Genomic DNA, 17855 nt, shown 5'->3' on the forward strand with positions numbered 1-17855 from the left:
AATCTTTTCCTGACCATACCCAAGTGGTTTTGTTGCCTTAACCTAACTGCTGACCCCTTCTTACTGCCATATTTGTGCCACTCAAACCCAAGTGTTTTCTAACGACACACGGCCACCTCTCTGGCTTCGTTTGTGCCACTCAAAGCGGAGAGATTTTTGAGCAACACCTACGATCTTTTCCTAACCTAACCAAGTAGTTCTGTTGCCTAAACTGGACTTCGACCCAGGAAAATGGTGTTGGAGAACAACAAACAAGCGAAATCCACAATCTTTTCCTGACTATAACCAAGTAGTTTGTTGCCTAAACTGCCGACCCCTTCTCAACATCATCTTTGTGCCAATTAAAGCCGAGTCATTTTTAGTGACACACAAACAATGGTCCAGGGTTCCTGGCTGGCATGAACCTGGGAGGGTCAGGTTTGATGTCCGCCTCCTCTTTGTAGGTGTGAGCCTCCTTTTTCCAGGTGGTGAAGTGGTGGGGGGAGGGGCTGCTGGGCCTGACTGAGGTGTTCAAGCTCACTTTCCGTTAAAACCTCAACCTGCCTGCTGCTCTGCATTTGGGTCCATCCTGAGCTGACCCCTGACAATTTTAGATCCCGTCATTCCTCACCTGCCCACCAGTTGTCCTCAGTGTATTTCTCCTTCTAGCTCATCACCTGAGCAGTCTCCTCCCTGCACACCTGCTTCACATTAGTCATCAGCCCAGTATATTTAAACTCCACAGTCAGCATTGTGTACTCTGCCTCATGGCTGCAGCAGCCTGTTTGACCCATTGTTTGTCTTCTGACTCTTTCTGGCTCAGGTCTTCTGGTTTTATCAGCCTTCTTGTGTGATCTCCCAGAGACCCTTACAACTGCAGCCTGCAAAATGTGTGTCTTTTCTTCTCAATGGTCGTTTTTGCTTAAGACGGTTCCAACTGAGTGAAACGATGTGGAAGTATCTAAGGGTGTTTTCACATATAGTCCTTTTAAAACAAACCGAACTCAGTCCTCTGAAAGTGTACCAAAAAGTGGACCAACAGAGAAGGGACTCAGTTCCTTTGTGTTCACATTGTCAGGACTCTTATCTTTCTGGTCAACTTCAGCTCTGATGGGGCCTCAGTCCTCTTGTTGTTCACACTATAGCCTATAATATATATTGACATAGTTTTATTTTTACTTTGACGTGGCACTGCAGTGCGGTTATGAAGCCCCTCGCTTTCAAATGAACTTTGGAGGTAATCCTTCGCGTTTCTGTGCTGTAGACTGTTGCCATTTGATGTATTCTACATTCCACACATAGAGACCTGCAGTGTCTTCCATGAACCAAACTACTCCTTGTCCTGTGTCCTTGCAAGCGTTACAGGCCGACGTGGTTTTGTCTGTTTTTTCAAGCGTCCCATTGCAACAGCATGTGATCTAGAGGGCTAAATACAATAGCAAAGAGCAAAGCGAACCGCACTGCGGACTTGAAGCGAACTGTACTCAGACCACCTCCGTAAGATGGTCTGAGTACGGGTTGCTTCAGAAGGGTCCAAATTCTGTGTTTACATATGCACAAAAAATGCTGAGTCACCACTCTGAGTCCAATTAGAGGGCTGAAAAGGACCAAGTGTGAAAACACCCTGAGTGACAGTCACGATAATAGTTGCTTTAATACTCTAAATGCTATGGAAAGGTGATTCAGTGCTTCCTTTTTATGAGCCAACTTCAGATTATTGATGTCTGGCAACCTAGCTACTAATTAGTTACAGTTCATATTTACAGTAATGTGACGAGCTGTTTCATTCCCTGCACTAAAATGCACCTGAATGTAGAAATTACTTTAAAAAACTTCAAGTATTTACAATAAACTTGCTTTGTTTCTGTGTGCTGATTTCTAAAACTAGGACTAGGGGCTCTGCAGTGTGAAAGTCTAACAATCTTGTGAGTAAATCACACCAACAATTAGAGTGAAACCAGCTTTATATGGCAGTTTTATAGGTGCTGATGTTGCTAATAATGAAATCTCACACAATAACATCCTCATGAACAGGTGAAATTCACCTGGCTCACAACAACAAAAAAAAATTAAGATAAGGATACAAAAAGGACCTTGCAATAGACCCATTGTGTTTTGATGGGAGCCAGTAAATGTAAAAATAACTTTGTTTATTCACAAGAAAACTCCACAGGTCACCTTTTAACTAGATAATATCAATGTGAAGCGCCATGCGTTTGAGTTTCTCAGTTTGTGACAGATGGAATTCGGGGGACTAAATGAATGAAAGATGCAGTTGAAGTGAAAGGCCACAGTTAATGTGCGTTGTTCTGCTTTTGATGTGTTTGTCTGTGTTCAGTTGATCTGAAAGATGATATAAAGAGAAAGACAGAGACGGAGAGTTCGAGAGTTTGAATGTTTCATCACCATGGTGACAGACAGACACAAAGAGACGGCGCTTCATGGTTTCAGCACCACAGAGAAAGACACAGACTGAATGTGTCAGCACCATGGACAGACACAGAGATGTTGAAGAAAAAAGGCTGGCTTGTGGAAAGTTTTTCTTAACCTTGATGCAGTGAAACAAAGTCCAAACAAAGATTTGCATCCAAGTTTTCCACAGCAAAAGGGCTTCCAATTATTTTAATGGTAAACTGATTAATGGTTTTAGCTATGAAATGTTAGATTATAAAGAAACAGATGATCAGTTTTACAGGAGAAGCCCAAAATTACTCAGTTGGAGAGTTAATACAAAACCAAATGATGCCTCTTTCCACTAATAGACAAGCTCAACAAAGGTCAAGGAATACTGCAGTTACCTCCATAATCTGGCCCATGTGCTGCAGTTGGCTCCCGGGGACAGACGGCCTGGGAGCCAGGCAGGTTGCTGATGGATTTACAGAGTGGAGAATAAAGTTGTTGGAGGGTAAAACTACAAAGGTCAGACTTTTGGCTCATGGCCAGAAAGTGGCAAACTAATGATTATAAGGACTGTGCATCCTCCACCCCAAAAGTGCAACTGCAGGCTACCAGTAGATACACTGTGTCATCCCTGATGTAGTGTTTTTTCTTCACACTTGCGATAGTAGGAAGAGGTGTAGAGAGAAAAAAGGGCTGCTAATAGTCGGGAAAACCCTGCTGTTTATTCTAGCATCATGTTGGCTAAAGTGTTGGTGGGTCAATGTTGGTGGCATGCAACAGGCAGTATAGACCCTTTAGTCTATAGTTTGTAAACAGTATGATGTTTATTGGTGGGCAGGGCTTAGCTGGAGGCAAAACAATTCTCCATCGACATCAGCCAGCTCTAGCTAGCAAGTTCTGCTAGCTTGTTTTAGACAGTGGAGGAAGATGATGTGAGTGGTGCATTCAGGAAATACTCATTCCGAGGTACAAACCGGACAGTTCATAAATTCGTAACACTGTTGGAATGTATCATTCGGTTATCCACAGCACTGTACTCTCTGAGATCGCCTCCGTCCAGTCAGTTCGTCTTATCGTATTAAACCCTAGTTGTCTTTGTTTTTGTTGAAAGGCAGTGGTGACTGGTATGTGATAAAATCTAAGTTTTGAGCCATGACTCCTTCCAATTTGGCACAATAATAACACAACAAGACAACATTTTAAGACTCCTATGTAGCCTACAGCCCTGTGGTGGAGAGTCCTGTTTGCCTCCAGCTAACAAAATGACGTCATTGTGATGTTAGCCCTAAAAGGGTCTATAGAGGTCATCAAATTGATTGAGGTCATGTCCATATATCTTATCCCTATCCTTCCTGTCACTGTTTCGTACCTTCCAGCCAAGCTATAAAATACTTTACCCAAAAGTTTCGTCCTAGGAATCACAACATTTCTGCAAAACTAATCGCAATGTTTAAAAAACATGTTCTCACATTTCAGCAGAAGGAGATTTACAGGAAATGTGGCAGCTTCAAAGCATTTTTAAAGACGTTTCCGTATTCTACTGGAACGTGCTGTAGATAGTCAGAAGTGCGGATGATACTGAAATGTAGAGAGGAAAGAGCAAGGATATAAAATTTTAATGCGCATGTGAGAAAGCAGTGAGTGCCTTCACTTTCCTGCCTTCATCAGTATGCCCTCTATTTCAACCTGGACGCTGCCTCACATTCTTCATTTTCTGGCTTCATCCATCTCGCTCTCCGGTATCATCCCTTCCCCCCCGCTCTTCTCCTCTGCCTTTGTCCCTTTTACACTGATTTTCCATCACTCTCTACGACTCCCCATCCCCCCTTTTTTCAGGTCCTACAGGCACGGTGTGTTGTGCAAGAGAGCTATTTGCTCAATTACTCTTGCTGCCAGAGGATGTAGCCAGTAAAAAGAGCTTTCCATATGCCGTGTCCTTATCCCTGGATGGGGGACACGGAGGACAGAGAGGAGAGAGGTGAGACTTAAAGATGAGAAAGCAAAGCCCATATTCCCAGCAGTTACCACCTCTCAATCCCTTATCGTCCCTCTTTCGCTTTTTGATCTCCTGCCCTGTAGGCGATCTGCCTGCCCTCGTCTCTTTCAACTTCCCCTCCCGTCTGTCTCCTGGGAGAGGACAGAGAAAACAAGGAGACCTCTGTGTCTTCTTATATACCTCTTTCAAAGGCAAGGCCGCCGGTTCGCCTCAAGAGCACTTCAATCTGTTTTCTTCTGTGAAGTGCAAAAGTTTATCACACCATACACAAGGTCCTCTGAAAAGAATTAGAATTTTTAGGTTAGGCAGACTCTAAAGGTTGATCCTAAAGGTCTCTCCTTGTCCAGCTCTGTAAGGACGGAGACAGAACCACAGAGAGCACGCCTAAAAGGGAGGTTGGGGGGGGGGTTTGACAGCAACAACAGCAGACAGTACAAGGAGGGTATGACAGCAAATTAATTCCCATTGTTAATGGCTCCTCTAATTGTGTTCGCTTTAACGACCATGACACCGCTGTGGCCGTTTTTAATAGGTCGAGAACACAGGCAGTCTCTGAGGGGACACAGATTAGAGTGAGCATTGGAAACAGCAGAGCCACTTGTTCACGCAGATAAAGCATGTATATACTGCAGTACAACATATAAAAACATCTAGGTTAAAAGACTAATCAATTGTGTCACATTAACACTGCTGTAACTTTATTTACCTGCTGAAAATGACAGCAAACAAACACAAACCTAATGATGTCTGTGAATCACAGTCAGGGTTTCAGCACCCTGACATGAAATATGCTTATTCATAGTCATTCTCTCCAAGACTCAGATAAGAAGGTGGATACTAGCCTGAGTCAGACTGAAGCTCCCAGAACCTTCAGTCTGACATGGCTTCCATTGAAGGCGATTTACAAGGGGGAGGGAATTTGATTTTTTCCCTAACCAATCAGTAGAAATCAACGACTCACCCAGAATGTCACGTCATTAGTATCCATGCCTCGGGGGTGCCGAAAACAAGCGAGCATTACCCGTTTAAAATGTCTCCGTCGCCGTGCACGCCCAGCTGCATCGCCGTTAAATCCAGTTTAGCAGCTTCCTTAATTTGGTCCTTCATTAACGCGAGTAGTGGCGAAATACCTCGATAGCATTGTTAATGTGGTCTGTAGGATCTGTAGTGGTCGCCATTGTTGCTATCCTCACCAGTTACCCACCGGCGTACAGCTTGACATCAGCGTGGCGCTGATTGGCTAATCGCTAGACCCCCGGCATTTACTGGTCCGTCCATCGTTTGGACAAGATAAATCGCAAATTCATTCAAGTATGCCAGACCAGTAATGCAAGCCTACTCAGTTGAGTGGGCGGGGTCTATGGTCTGGAACCAGGCTAGGTGAATACCACTGTCATGAGATCTTGGAGGTCATGTGTGTGAGGAACATGACCTCAACTTTGAAGTTGCCTTATTCTCACAACACATGCTGCCCTTGGTGACATCATTACAGAACACAATGTTAGCTGCTCTGCACTGGCTTCCTGTACCAATTCAGCACCTTCTCATCCCACCATCTCAAATACTGCTGCTTCGTCAGTGGATCTACACATGTAAATATGAAGGGCTATGCATCCTCCTGCATCTGTTTTGGATGTCCAAGGACAGCTTGTCAATCTATGCTTGTTACATGAATTGTGTCTTCTCAAAATAAACTTCTGTTTTCAAAGGAAATATGTAGGTTCAACTTGCTGCAAGAGTACAGTCTTCTACAGAATAAACTTGCAATGCTGGTAAAACATTCTTAAGGTTTATTTCCTGGAGCGTACGCAGCAAAAGTCTGTGGTTATGTTAAGGCAAAAAAGCATATGGTTAGGTTTAGAAAATACATCATGGTTTGGTTTACAGTTCACACAAGAAACATACAGCAGGCTCCTGGGTGCAAATCCTCGGATAGCGAAGAATGGCCCACCTTACTCTGCCTCTGATTGGCTTATCCTGACATTCTTACCCTAACCCTCACCAATCCCACCCCTCTTATCCAAACCCAACAGATCCAACCAACAAAGGCAACAAGTACGAGCCAGTCATTCCTTCGCCATCCTTGGATTTGCAACTTTGCTTTCAGGTGAAAGTCCAGGGTTTGTTTGACCCATCCAACACCCCTCCCAGTTTCCCTATACAGACTTTCTTGCTCTGCAACGGTACTTGCTGGAGGCATTACAAACTGCCACAGCCTGATGCGTATCTTACTGCCACGATGGGTGCCTCTTTGCGTCAGTGTCGGACGCCAACATCACTGACAAGTTGTATACAGTCCTTCTATACAAAGCCCCAAATGTGACGGGACCAAGATTGATAACTATCCGCCCTTAGAAACACCGGGATCATCTGCTGCTGGTTTATTGGAGGTCCCAGTCACTGCCAAAAGAAAACTGGGGATGCAGCCTCTATCAATTACTTCCCAAAGCTGTGGAACACACTACCGATAGATATCGGGAAAGCCATTTCGCTTAATATTTTTAAAAGAAAGCTAAAAGCTTTCACTAGCTGTGCCAAAATATAGAAAATAGCCACTACTTTGGTGATCATTCATTGTTTCCCCTCCAGCTTTTAGAACATGAAAGCCAATGAGCTGTTCCTGCTAGTCTTACCTTAAGTCTTTATTATCAAAACTTTACTTTATATGTATTAAATAAAAGTTTATGATGATCTTAACACTGGTTCTGCCGCATCCTCCTACTGCAGTTTCAAATCTGTGCTCCCACTTGCCTCTGAGCTTGTGAGCTGACCGATATACATATGTATGAATAAAGACGGCATAATCTCAGACACTCCAAACCAGCTGAGTCGTCCTTTTCTTGACAACGGCGTTGGGGAAAAAAAGCCGAGCTCATTTGAATTTAATCAATGGGTATTATTGAAGAGAAGGTGAAGCATGCAGCGGGGTTAGTTGCTTCTGATGATGAGACAGATGCACAGACAAAACTGACATAGATCCACTCTCAACCCAAACTGCGACAATAAAATATAAATAAAATAGTTCATATCTGAATGACTGATTTCACCGTATTTGAGAAAAAAACCTCACAGGGAAGTATTATGGGATGGAAAGAGCGTGAACTCTTTTTATCTTTTTAAAGCACCTTCATTTTGATTCATCTTAACCATCCGTCTCGTTCCGCTTTGATCTCTGGCTCCTCACAATTTTCCCTCCATTATTTTTCTCCTCGCTCACTTTTACTATCACCTCCATCTCTCCACTCAAAAACAGCTTGCAAGCGTTGTATAACAATTTGTGGTTTATGAAGGGACCTTTTAAATGGCACAGCTGCGCCGCAGAGATAGCACGAACAAAACTGCATAAAGAGTCAACCATCATGTTACACATCGTCAACCTGTTAAGACTAGACGCTATCATTTACTAATTAATCTCTGTATTATTGTGACGTCAATCCACACGCTCCCATGTTCAGTATTACTTCGACATCAACATGAATTCCTCTCCAGAAAATTTGCAAAACTACAAACCCTCGCCTCCAGTCTGAAGCGCGCGCACACACACACACACACACACGCCTCCCTCGAACTGTTTGATCAATGTGGGCGCTGAAGATTAAACTGAACTCGCATGACCTGCTTTCTGATCTTCCACACCACTGACTCAGTTCCCCTCATGGCCTAAGCTCACTAATACCACCTATAAAAAATCTATAAGCTTTTATAAGCTCTTCCACACACTGGGTCTGTTTGAGGGAGGGTGTAATCTGCACACCATGGTTTCATTGTATTTTGTTTTAACATCTCGTGTCTAATGTGTTTGTCGATGCGCTCCTCCTTGTGTTGAATTCGGCTTTGCTGTGTCAATAGCTCTCCGGCTGATTCAACTCGGCTCAAGGCAGAAAAAGATCTGTGCACACTCAAGTGATACAATTTGAAGCGCGGGGGAGAGAGAGAGGGGAGGGATCAAAGCTCGCAATAATTGACGGATTAGTTTTCACAGACCATTTCCTTTCCAGCCAAGTAAAAAAAATAGCTGTGAACATGTTCGCTCATTGAAATAACATATTATGCAGTTTTAGAGTCTGCCCCTCAAGGCCAAACATGGTAAATACAAACACTGTTGACCTTGGAGGAGGCAAACACATTAACACAAGTGGTGCAGCTGAGGCATTTTAAGGTTTCATGGCTGCTTGCTTAAAAATGAATTATTTCTGTGTTTACTATCATTTCTATGTTTGTTTTCATTCCAGCATTTTGGAATAAATGTATTTTAGAGTCAAGGTCAAAGTCACATCAAGAGTGAGGTGGGTTAAAAATAAATCTTTCTATTAAAGTTGGGGTAAAGCAAAAATAAATATGTGTCACACCACCGTAAAATGTGTTGTTAACCACCCAGCTAAATTTGAATGATCACCGAGTATATAATATTAGGTTTCAAAATAAGCTGTAGTCTCTGCTCTGAGATGCTGGGGGTGTGTCCACTGAGGGAGCTGAAACAACAATCGAGCTGCTGCAAAGCCACGGACTCTCGTTAGGACAACACAGTCACATACATAAGCTCTGAGCCAGAGAACGAGCGGCTGTGCAGCATCTGACTCCCATTAGAAGCTAAATCAGTAGCACAAAACACACACACACACACACACACACACACACACACACACACACACCCCAAGCTGAAGAACAAGCCAGCTAAGCAATGTGGGGGAGAACGGGGTTGTTCGTCACACTTTTTACTTTGATTTGAACCCCTAAAAGACTGTATCCGAAATAGGTTCCCTTTCAGTGTGTAACAGAAGCCTAAAATGTCAAGTAGGAATGGAGTGATCTTACTCGCCTTGAGCTTATTCTGTTCAAAAGAAATGGACTGTCAAATACATCCTCTAACATCCATCCCCATCATGGGCTTGTCACATACAATCAGGTTGGCTGTCTCTGTGTTATTTTAATGGGGACAAATAAAAATTGGAAGCAGGAAAACAGGAAAAATCAATCCTGTATGTGCATTTTTCATCCTTATATAACATTATGAAGAACAAAACAAACCAGCCTCTAAGAGAAAGTGACAAGCATCCCCGACTACAATTTTTTTGCTAGTGACTAAGCTAACAACCACATGTTGTGGCCTAGCTAAGAAAAAACTAAACTACAGCTCATCCCTCAGACTTTTTTATAGTATAACTGTTTATTATAAACACTAGCCCATACCCATTGAGTGCACAGTTGCCTACGCACAGTTTCACATGGTGTGTGTTTGGGATACAGGTGATAGGAAATTGCAGCTTAAATAGTCAACTGAACCCATTAACCGTGCGTTCACACCAAACACAACGGATGCGTTGTCATCGCCCGTAACGCGAGTATTGCGTCGCTTGATCACAAATGTCACCTTTTTGATCATCGCTTCGTCGCTTCAATCGCGATGACGCAGCCCTCCTCCCGCAATTTTCTTCACCTCCCGCTATTTTCTCATCAACCATGGCTGAGTTAACTACCGTAGCTGCTCTTTATCGGTTGTGGACATCTGATTTGGATCGGAGACCCAAACCGCCGCCGTGTCTGGGTTCACAATATCCTCCAGAAACGCACACAGCTGGGTGAATATCATCACCTGCTGCAAGAGCTCGTTTCCAGCGGTACTTCAGGCTGACACTGGCCCAGTTTGAGGACCTGTTGACCCGTATTGGTGCGAGGATCTCCCGCCTGGACACCAACTACAGGCGCTCCATCCCAGTGGCGGAGCGCCTGTCCATCTGTCTCTGGTTAGTTGCTTATAATTTCTTTATGAATGGTTGGATATCAATGCTGATTGGATGTTGCGGCACAGCGTCACGCGATGTCACTTGAAAAGTTCAAATTTTTCAACTTCAAGTGATACATGCGATGAGGCGATGGACGCGTCATCGCTTCATCGCATCGCTCTTATCGTCTGAAACGCGCCCAAAGCGACATCGCGTGTCATCGCGTCATTTACATTGATTTTGAATGGAAACTTGTGGGGTTCATCGCGTCCATCGCGTTTGGTGTGAACGCACAGTAAGAAGAGCAATGTATTCAGACAGAGTTTTTGTGAATTTGATAGTACGACTGCTTTATTGAAAGTACAGTAGTACCATTGCCAATAGTGGGATAGTTAGTGGGCTAAAATTGTACATTAGTAGTTGAGGTAGCACATTGAAATTCAGATAGTTAAAGTGTTTATATGTTGTATTGACTTAAAAGTGGGGCGCACTAGTAATTCACATGGGAAAGGTGTGGCTAGCCCTTGTTGCAGCAATGGGCCCACCACCCCCCAAAAAAGAGGCGTCCTGTTCTAGATATCTACCAAGTTTAGTAAAAATCGATATGGCAGTTAGGCCCAGATAAGAAATTAGCTCTCTAGCGCCCCCATTTTGTTTGATCGGGTCAATATTGGAGGGGTCCACTCAGATTATGTGTGGTCATATGCCTACAAAGTTGCACATTTTGATGTAAATAACACTAAAAGTCCTCTCACCTCAATGTCAAGTGTCTTACTCCTGAAATGAACCTTTAGGTGACCTCTGTCCCCAATTCTGAAAATGTCATTACCAGCATTTTTTACCAGTGCCCTCTAGGTCTTGAGATCTAATGAATGTAACAACCAATCCCATTCTTCCCCACTGCTGTGGACAGGGGCTGCAGCAAAATGTGTTTTAGCAGCTTAAAATGACCCAAAAACAATATCAGTATCAGCTGAAGTGTACCCAGTGTACACTATATTTGGAATATTGTTACCACTTTAACTACACGCTAACTGATCCAGGCAGCAGCAGACCAGCAACTCCAGGGTTTGGTTAAGTATAATTACTGTTTCTGTCAATGGAGTCTGGTTGCTTTGAGAAAATGGCTTCAGTTCCCTGTCAGAATGCACTGTCTATCAGCAAGGTTAAAAAGTGAAAATATACTAATGACATACACTTACGCTGATATTGTTTTTTCAGTGGTTACTTACACAACAGTTCCTGACGTCCTTCAAACATGCACACACAATGGTTTGTATGATATCTTACAAACTGGCCAACATGAATGACATTACAAACTGAACGTAAAGTTACGGTCTAGGAAAAGAAACATGACGACACTGTATCTTAAAATGGCTCAAAGTTCGTATGTTGTATGTAGGGCCCATGTGGGTACTAATGTACAAACTGTGCATGAGAACAGCCGACTTTTTTTTTGGTGAGACTTTTTTAAACTAACCAACTGAGGCAGCGTTTGCTCAGTGTCTATTTATTTTATGTAAGTGACACAGGGGTTTTGAAACAAGCATAGTGATTCAGTCCATAGACCGTTTCAAAATTGACAACATAAATACTCTAAAATAGGGTCCCTTTGTACTTCCTGTTCTTGTTCTGTTGTGTATAATGACATCAACTGACAGGAAGTAAACATGGACACAAGGCGTTGCCTAGCAATGTAATTCCGGTGAGACTGTATATTGTGCCCTTCACAAGTTAACTCATCTCATGGCAGAATTACTAGAAGCACTTTGATCATGTTAAATTAAAAAAAGACACTGTTTTCGAAATACTTCACTTCCATTTGGCGAATTGGCAGTCGCTGTAAGTGCCAGTTGATCACTGTGTTTTACGGGCTAAAAGCGGGTAGAGCTTTTGGAGGGAAATAAATTCAACACACACTCACAGTGCACCACTTCATGGAGGTGTGTGCGTATCTCTGTGAGGTTAAAAGTGTGTATAAAACATGACTGTGTGGTGGATTACTGGCCAAAAAAAATCCTTGAACTAAATCAGACGTCTCTTGTTGGAGCACTGCACCAATCCTCCACACACACACTCACATGAACACACAGCTTCTCAAAAAGCCCTAGTTCCTTCACACACGCACGCACACACACAGAGTGAATTAAAAAAAGCTTCCTTGAAAGGTTTACGTCAGCACGAACTCTTGGGCCGTCCCAAGCGGCTTAACTTGCCTTCTGCAAGCGAAACTGAGAGAGCTGGAGATGGACGAGAGAGCGAGGCCAGTTTCCCAAGAGGAGGCGAACAAAAGAGGAAGAAAAAAACATTTCGTCCTTGTATTTGATCCCTTAAAAAACTCCTGACGGTGCCAGTGTCAGGAAAGCTGCATCATTTGAGCCTTATTCACACACTCGCCGTCTCATTGTGGCTTACTTGATTCCACTGCGGCACTTGGGAGTAAATATGAAACCATTTCGCCATCAAGCTCTGCACTTACGCTGCATCGTGTCTGCCTGAACAAGACAAGCCTTCACCTCTTGAGATCACAGTTTTCACATGTAAGCTGGTGGCAACTTTGACTTCAGAGCCCAAGAGAAGGAAATGGGATGGGTGATAATGTCTGTAAGAGCATCGGACACATTTGAAGATCTAAATTTGACTGTTTTCCAGGCCAGATATCAAAAGCGTGTCATCAATTTTGGGATGTTTCATCAGCTACGTGAGTTCTGTAGGAGGAAAATTATGCACAATCTAAAAAATCAACGACAAATGTCAAGTTTTGATGTCACCCTCCCCTAAAAATCAAAGGAGGAAAATTCTTTCTAGGCTTTCAACATTATAAACTCTTCTTCAACTCAACTCCCAACTGTTGGTCCCCCTTCAATAAAACTTAAAAGAGGAGCGTTTGACGGAGGAGGCAAAACATGCAGAGAGGGAGAGAGAGCTGAGCTCGGGGGGAAGAACAGGAGTGAAGCACTTCCTGGTGCTCACTTGTCACAGAGAGCTTCGTCAGCTGAAGGGTTTCAAAACTGACACTGAGCTGGATTTATTTCTACTGGACAAGTTTGTGCTAGAAATAAAAATATGCTGTACTTTAAAGGGGACCTATTATGCTTTACCTTACCTTATGACGTGGACTTAAGTGAGCAAAATGCCTCAGGCTTCAGACAGTCCTGAATACTCTGTTTCCAACAATAGTTTATACTCTCTATCTTTTCAGCTCTATGCTGTAGCCTATGCACGTGGCCTAGGCCGTTGTGAGCATTTTGTGCAGTGGTGTGTCTGTGTCACTCTGCAGTTACACCTCCAAAACACTAGTCGGTGGTGGGGCTTTTGTGAAGTGCTGTAAAGTTTAGTCAAAACACACATTAAACATACATTAAACATGGCTTAATAGAGACAATTCTTAACATAAATACACAAATCAGCTTCACTATAACTCGCAGCATTCACAGACAAACACTTATCTTATACTAAACACGTTTTCCAAACAAATATAACATGCTAACGTTATTAGCACAAGCCGATGGCAGCTTACATTGTATAACTTAGCTTAGAGGCTAGCAGACTTTTCCTCTACTCATATGAAGCCAGGGACAACAGCAACATTTAACAAAGGTAACACTGCAAAATTTGGCTCCATTACAACTCACAAGGTTCACCGACCAAACAACTGTCTTATACTAAGCTCGTTTTCCAAACAAATACAACATGCTAACATTATTAGCACAAGCCTATGGCATTTTACAACGTATAAATTAGCCTAGCTACTAGCAGCGATTTCATTTGCTCATATGAAATCAGGATAAATCACACACAAGACTTAAAATGCTATTTTGTGGTGGCTTTATTGTCTTCACAATTTATTGTTTATTATCCGTGAAATAAAAGTAAATAAAAGTTTTGTTTCCACTAAGGGAAATGGTTTCAGCTCACAAAAATAGACAGGAGGTCTGCGTCGACGTCAGGCTACGGCATAGGGTACGGTGAAAGCTCTACAGCGATGCAGAGCTTACGCTGTAGGTGCGGCATCAATTCAGTGCAAAAGTATAAATCCCACTTCAGACAAACATTTTTACAACGACTCCACAACAGGAGTGGTGAAAAAGTTTGCCACTGTGTTGTAAAACCTAACTTTAGGATCGATTTTATCTAGTAGCAGAAGAAAAAAAAGGAAAAGAAGGGATCCCAACAGCAGTGACTAATTTATGAAAGCAGCAGTTTTTCCTAGTGTTTTCTCTCCAGCTGGTGCCTCCACTATTGAGCAGTTTCAGCAGCTCATATCGAGCATCAACACTACACTGTGTTGCTGCAGGGCCATCTGCTGAAGACTTGGCAGTGGGTCAAATTTCATGGATATTTCCCATGCTTCACGCTGATGCTTGACAGCTATCAAACTGACATGGTTGTCATATCAGCCAGGGCTCGGGCTGATGAGGAAAATCCCATCAACCAGACCGGCAACAGTGGCTATACATTTTGTGCTGAAGAAAATTATTTTCATTTAGACGTGAGGGGGGGCACAGAACATGAATTTGTGAATGATGGTATTCCTTGATGCACAAGGAGGTAGGCAGATGATGGGGGAGACATGACCAAAAAGAAAAAAAGAGCATATTTTCCAGCACATCATCCACGTATATGACATCTTTACTCCAGTTCCCACACACGTATGACTCATTCTGGCTTCCTGTCCTGCTTATCTCATTTGCTTCTTTGAGGATGTGCTCTAAGTTGAAACAGTGACATCACCGAGAGAGACATCGGCTCCTCCTCCTGGCACTGTGCACCTGATGATGTAATCCTGGCATCATGGGGTTGACAGACGGGGCATTGGTGATATAACCACAGTGGAGGGGAAGGGCAAGAATCTTTTATGGTCATCTGAATGTGAAGACAATCGACTAGGTGGCAAACCAAAATGCTTATTAAATGCCGTGGGTAACACACACACAAGGCACACACACACACACACACACACACACACACACACACACACACACACACACACACACACACGGGTTAGTCATTTCTAGCTGCGGCCTCCAGGAAAAGATTAAAATCTGCATTCAACCAAGCATTTAATGCGAGGTAACAAACCCCTCTATATTATTATGCAACAAGAACTGCAGGAAAGCACACATAAGCAAGTATAAAAATTTTAAAAGTGACATGTATATATACGTGAAAGGAAAGTAATTAGTGACCACAGATGTGAAGAATGCAAATGAATGATCAAGTATGCATGCAAGGAAATCAGTAGTTAAGTGGATGTATCCCCTGTTTTTTGGGGGTTTTTTTTACCTCATGCACTGTACAATAACTCGTGGTTGAGCCTTGGTTGAGGCTTTGTGAGATGTGTTGAGAAGACCAGGAAAGCCGATTGGACACGCTGTGCCTGTTCCGATCAGCTCTGCAATGCCTCGCAGCCTTAGGTGGATGGCTTTGAACATTACTCTGGGTCGTAAAGTTAACCACACCTGACGTTTCCCTAGGCAAGTGTGTGCCTGTGCATGGGTGTGTGTTTGTGCCAGTGTACAATGGAGCAGCAGACATGGAGATTATGGAGGATAGATGAGAGCAGCGGCCGACAAATGAACCCCAATATACTCAGTTAAAATGAGAGGCACATAAAAAACAAAGGGAAAGCCTCCTTAAATGTGTATAGCTGTAACATGCACATTTTCTCTTGCTATGTAAATGTCATCATGATGTCATCATCTTGCATGTAGCCGCTGCCGTATGAAACATCCCTCAGAAACAACAGGATTCATCCAGTCTGCAGGGAACAGCGGCTGAAAACCACTGTAGCACAGATTGTGGGGTGTTCTTCCAATATAAAATTGTGCTTGTATGTTGTGGAGCTAAAATCCACACAGTTGTCTGTATGTATCTGTTCCTCATCAGTTAGCATAGTTTCCACAGTTCTGGTCTGTATGGGACACCAAAGCATGGGTGCCACCAGCAGCTTGTTCGGAACTTGTGTTACATCCGTAACTGCCGCCTAGATTTGCGAGTACAGCTTGATTACTTAAAACCGACACTGTGGCTGTGCATAGACTGTGAAGCTTTGTGACTTAGGGTGCTGCTACATTTTGACCCTCCAGGGTTTGGTGCACGAGTACACACTTGCCATTGTTTATTAAACAGGATAAGGGTTGTATAGTATTTTTATAGCTTCCATCAATCAAAGTCTTTAACCATGTAGCTGTAATTAATATACCTGCCAACAAGAAGCATGAATGTAACAACTGGTACATCCATTAAGTTTTAATAATATTATTATGATAGCTTTATAAGTAGTTTAATGACTGTCTTGTGGGTGTGGTTTAAGCAGGTGGAAGGGGGCAGGGTCAGCACTGATGTCACACTTGGGGGTTGGTGGTAATGACTCATTAGCCGCTATTAGTGGCACCTAATAGAGCTGAAGAGGTATTTGAGTTGAATGGGCACGCCAAGAGGGAGATGTCGGAGGCAAGACATTCTGAAGACAAAAGATGTTTGACACACCACCAAGAATTATCCATGTAAATACGCATTCGATCTGAACAACCACGAAGAAGAGCTAGCTGGCCAACTGGTCCGACAAAACAGCACCCGAAGGGTATCCAGCAGAGTCGTCAAGAGCAAGAGCCGTGGCCTGAGGTCACACTAATCCAGGGAAGTCCAGGCACATCTCTCACATCTCAAGGCTCAAACATACTTGGGCGAACGTATGTGGAGCGGATTCCGTAGAGGTCTGCCTGGACTAAAGCGGACCTCCACAAGCAATGTGCGCGCAAAGCTCAGATTTTACAGGAAACTACAACGCGGAAGTGCGCTCGACTATGGAAGCCCGAATGACTGCAGACATTCCTTGCGGAGTCCGCTCCACTTATAGTACACCCAAGTCTGTGAGCACCTTTATGCAACACGTAGGGAGTGGCACTACGTTACAGGCTTGCAAGCCTTCCTTGATGAGGTCATGAGCCAAGTTTAGCATAGCAGCGTAACAATATCATTAAGTTTTATACATTAAATGATCACATCCTGGGTATGAGATCAACATAAAAGCATTTGCTTGATTGAAATATTGTTGATTTGCCATGAAGACTATTTGTTTATTGCTGGTTTTTAAGTGTTACGATCATCGCTCACACTGCCACAATTACACGCACTTTATTTGTAACATCGAACAGCATCAACTTTCAGTTTAAATTCTCACAACTTGTTTTCCCTATTGAAAAATATTAACTAGCTTGTGACAGCAGACACAAGTAGGTTGTTAACCATAGACTGTGCTTTGGCCTTTTCACAACTGCTAGACATCTCATTCTGTACAACTGGAAGTCTTACCTGTCCCCTTCTGTTCGGCCACTAGGTCAATGATGTCATGGCTCACTTGACGTTGGAAAAACTCAACTATACCACTGAAGGATCAGTCAATGAATTACATAACGTATGGCAACCATTCCTGGACTATTATAATAATGTCTATACTTGAAGAAATGTGATTTAATGCCTACTGGAAATGAAAATATCACATATGTAGATAAAACAAAAAGAATATTCTGTGTAATAGGTCACAAAACAGGCATGTATTTTACATTAATAGAAAATGCTAGAAATCTAAATCACCAAAATAAGTCAGAACAATCCCAACTAGATATTTTCCTCCAAATGTTCAGCCCCAACATGAGCCCATAATATAACCGCTCGCTCAACCCTCGTTGGACACACACAGATGCACACTGGTGCACATGGTGCAAAACAATTAGGATTGTCTGTTGAGGGAT

General features: G+C 43.0%; 1 protein-coding gene across 3 annotated transcripts in view; it reads right to left on the minus strand.

Moving 5' to 3' along the window:
- Positions 1 to 17855, minus strand: part of iqsec3a (IQ motif and Sec7 domain ArfGEF 3a) — a 172675-nt gene that overhangs the window by 139035 nt on the left and 15785 nt on the right. The window lies entirely within an intron of this gene.

The sequence above is a fragment of the Epinephelus fuscoguttatus genome, linkage group LG22 (genome assembly GCF_011397635.1).
Source record: "Epinephelus fuscoguttatus linkage group LG22, E.fuscoguttatus.final_Chr_v1".
Classification (NCBI taxonomy): Eukaryota; Metazoa; Chordata; class Actinopteri; order Perciformes; family Serranidae; genus Epinephelus; species Epinephelus fuscoguttatus.